Source organism: Habropoda laboriosa, unplaced genomic scaffold (assembly GCF_001263275.1).
Source record: "Habropoda laboriosa isolate 0110345459 unplaced genomic scaffold, ASM126327v1 scaffold88, whole genome shotgun sequence".
In the NCBI taxonomy this organism is placed as follows: Eukaryota; Metazoa; Arthropoda; class Insecta; order Hymenoptera; family Apidae; genus Habropoda; species Habropoda laboriosa.
The window spans coordinates 505,847-509,988 of NW_017100219.1; the positions used below are offsets into that span (position 1 = coordinate 505,847).

The 4,142-nt window shown below is 42.7% G+C and overlaps 1 protein-coding gene across 3 annotated transcripts in view; it reads left to right on the plus strand.

Annotated features, from left to right (window-relative positions):
* The window catches only part of LOC108571003, a 60,004-nt gene that overhangs the window by 799 nt on the left and 55,063 nt on the right, over window positions 1-4,142 (plus strand). The gene's annotated exons all lie outside the window — the stretch shown is intronic.

Sequence of the window (4,142 nt, forward strand, 5' to 3'; positions counted from 1 at the left end):
GAATGATAAAAAATTCGTTGGAAAATTATTATAAATGCTAAACTTTTTGGCGAATTTTTGTGCAACTTGCAATGCACAGTGATTCCAAACATTTGGCCGGTAGCGTATATGTTTATATTAAGCTGTCTCAGTATGTTGATCATTTTTGCCGTTACTATTACACAGACATACACTCATTTCTCCTAATAATCCAACAATTGGATTAAATGTATTTGCGAAACGATGTAATTTGACAAATCTTGTGTTTTTCAACGACAAAATTTGAGAGATACAAAAGAGGAATTGTGTAAATTGACGAATCTTGTATTTTCTTTTTTATATATTTTTGGGAAAATACGAAATTCGTCGGTTTAGGTACAATATTCCAGTGTAGCAACTTTCGCGACGTTAGACTGTACTTGCTATCTCAACCGTTGAGGGAATTAGAGAGATGGACAAAATTTGAGAGATGCAAAACTATTTACTTTTTCTTTTTCTCTAAATATAAAATTTGATATTTCTGTCTGTAATAATTTTTGAAATATTAGACTTCACCCCTTCACCGGTGAACGACCGAATCTTCTATTTTTCAACGACAAAATTTGAAATAGAAAACTATTTATTTTTCATTTCTTTTAAATATAAATTTTGTCAATTTACGATATTCCTCTATCTTCGATAATTTTCGAAATATTAGACTAAACACATGTGCTACCTCCAACTTCGACGACGATTTTCACCCCTCCACTGTAAACGACTGCCTTCGTGAAAAAATACGCGGCGAATATTTCTTTCAGAACTAGTAAATAGATATCTACATTCCCTCGTTAAATCGCTTCCATCTCCGACATTCGTCAACGGGAAGTGTGAACAGTTTTCGTCGTATCTTCCTACGACCGAAACGTATCCGATAGATCGATGTATTTCGAGGAGTGTATTACACGGAAAGATTAAAGTATAAAATCGCGTGCCCACGGCTACGGTCTAGACGCGGCATTGGTAAACGACGTTTCCCCGGAGGATGGTATTTTCAAGGTCTCAGACGTGGATTACAGGCGTCGTGCGGTGAAACGAGCCGTGCTATGAAAAACGGATTTATGTAAAGCGTACGTAGAGTACCGGCCCCTCTCCTACATTCGCCTATCTTATCGATTCCATGATTTTTCATTCCAATTTTCGTTGCAACATATGCACGCCCCCTATCTCTCTATAAACGATCAATGAAATCGCTTGTACACGACATGTGCGTGTACCAGAGATAATTATATTTGTAATACGAAGCTCTTGCAAATTAGACGCTCTATTATACTATGATGATCGATCGCGTGCTGCAAACCTCCTCTCTCTCTCTCTCTCTCTCTCTCTCTCTCTCTTAGGCGAGTTTCGAGAACATGCGAAAAGTTTGTGCAAGAGTTGGCTGGTATCAAGGTGAAAGTTTGCAGTACACGGGAGATTGCCGTAGTTTCCGTTCAGCGAGAACGAGAATAATGGACGCGCGGTTGCGACGAGTTATTAAAGGGTAATCCAGCCGAGTGCCCTTTACTCATTGTCGTCGGAGGAACGTGACTTCGTTGCCGTTACTCTCTCTCGGGACCGTGCGTTTCCGAGAGGGTCCAACGACCTCTTTATTTTCATTAGCCTCCGGTAGATTACGAGCGTTCCTGGCTAGATTAGCTCGTAAGTTAATATCTCAATCGGCTGGCTGATTAGCGATTAACTTAAACTGCGTTTTCGAGACGGCTGGTCTCTCCTCGAGACTCGCTCGCTTGCTCGCGAAAACAGCTACTACTCTCTCTCGCTCTTTGTATCTCTCTGGCTCTCTCTCTCTCTCTCTCTCTCTCTCTGTCTGTCTTTCTCTCTGTCTGCCTCTCTCTCTGTCTGCCTCTCTCTCCTGTCTGCCTCTCTCTGTGTCTGCCTCTCTCTGTGTCTGCCTCTCTCTCTCTGCCTCTCCCTCTCTCTGTCTGCCTCTCTCTCTGTCTCTCTCTCTCTCTCTGTCTGCCTCTCTCTCTGTCTGCCTCTATCTGTGTCTGCCTCTCTCTCTGCCCCTCTCTCTGTCTCCCTCTCTCTGTCTATCTCTCTCTCTCTGCCTCTCTCTCTCTGTCTGCCTCTCTCTCTCTCTCTCTGCCTCTCTCTGTGTCTGCCTCTCTCTCTCTGCCTCTCTCTCTCTCTCTCTGTCTGCCTCTTCCTCTCTGTCTGTCTCTCTCTCCCTCTGCCTCTCCCTCTCTCTCTCTCTCTCTGTCTCTCTCTCTCTCTCTCTCTCTCTCTCTCTCTCTGCCACTCTGTCGTGCACTTTTCGTTTAGTTTGTACATAGAGGCCTTAGCACGTTTCGTAGCGGCCCGATTTTCGGTGAATTTCTGTTTACGCTGCTTGGATCGTATGCCACCCATATTGTCGAGATTAATCATGCTTTGCTCAGGGGGCCACAAGAAAATTTTCGTTATTCTAAGCATAGTATTATGCTTTATTATTATGCTTTATTATTATTTTTTAAATTCAAAATAACGTCTAACGACGATATTCATGTTATTTGAATTATTCTAAGCATTTGAGGTCACCGATGACCATCGTGGCCTCATCGAGGAAACAATCACAGGTGACCAACGTGGCAACCAACGTGTCGATAGTTTTATTTTCCACGTATATGTCTTGTAATATTTATAAGACTACAGAAATTGTCGTTATCGAGAAAAAGGTGTGATATTTAACACGTTCGACTGCCACGTTGGTCACCTGTGACCGAAGATTACTTCCTCGATGGGGACACAATGGTCATCGCCCTCAAATGTTTAGAACACCGTCAACTACAAATTTCGAACATCATACCTAACCAGACGTTATTTTGAATTTAAAAAATAATAATAAAGCACAATACTATGCTTAGAATAACGAAAATTTTCTTCTGGCCCCCTGAGGAAAACATCAATCTGGCGTGGCAGTCAACGTGTTAACACATTGCCGACGGTGTAGATACTACGAAATAGATCGAAACTGAAAAATGATAAATTGACACGTTTGACGTGTGTAATTTTAAAAAAATAATTTGTAACACCTCATTCGAAACGAAACAACAGACGCGATTTCACGTCTCCCGTGAAAAATACATTAAGATGCACCACGTTGCGAAGGAAAAATGTTTGTTTCAACAAATATCGCGATAGTTGCACAGTTTAAGTCGTAGAAAAAAAAGGCGGAAATATGGAACGGAAGATCCAGAGTTAAGTTAAATTTTTGTTAAAAAGTCTTCATTCTTCTAGAAGACATCAGGATTAATCCTAGTCTCTTTGAGAACATTCCACTGTTACGTTCCATTTGGTTAGAAAATGACGGCCGATTCGTTGCAGCTCGTGACGGTCCACGACACGGAATTCCACTTTATGCTAATGTAATCGCGAACCGTCGTTTGGGTCCACTCTAATTTCGCGAGAATCGAGCAGGATGAATTTTTACAGGCCAGAGCCTCTAGCTCCTAGAATCGAACGTGTTTCGCGTTAAAAGTGGTTGCAGCAGGAACTCTCGCGGCTCTTACGACGTAACCAAAGCGTGTCTCAGGATTAACCGGTCGATCCCAACGTGAAATTAGGCAAGCCTTAAAGACTTACGTAAAGTCGCGGCAAGGATCGGCGTTCTCCACTGTAGGAACGTGGAAACAGCTGTTCTTGCTACCTACGGACAGTCCTCGTCAAACGATTCGCGCGTGACGTTATTTTTCACGCTTCAGCGACGTCGCTGTTGCTGGTGCGTGAAAAGCACACTCGTCGAGAGTGTCAAGTACACGTTCGACGCCATTTTCTCGACATTCCCTCGGGATCGTCGACAGGGGAACCCCGGATTCTTCGGAGAAATTGGAAAAATTCACTAGACGATGGTAGGGGAATTGGGAACGGCCGAGGAAAAAATTGAACGAAACGGAATATTGCGAAGGTAGCAATTTTTTTGTCGTTTATATGTTGGATTGGGACAGTGGATTGTTAATAAGCTAATGTCTTTCTTAACCTTTAAATAAACTTTCTTTATTTAGCCGCTCTTCGTTCAGAATAAGAATAACCTCGTTTCGCGCATGGGACGTGCCTAAGGCAGGGGTAGAACGTCCAAACCGCCTACGTTTTTCTCCGTCTTACCCTCTGCTACGCTCTCTGTCTATGCGCAGAACGGACGAAAATCG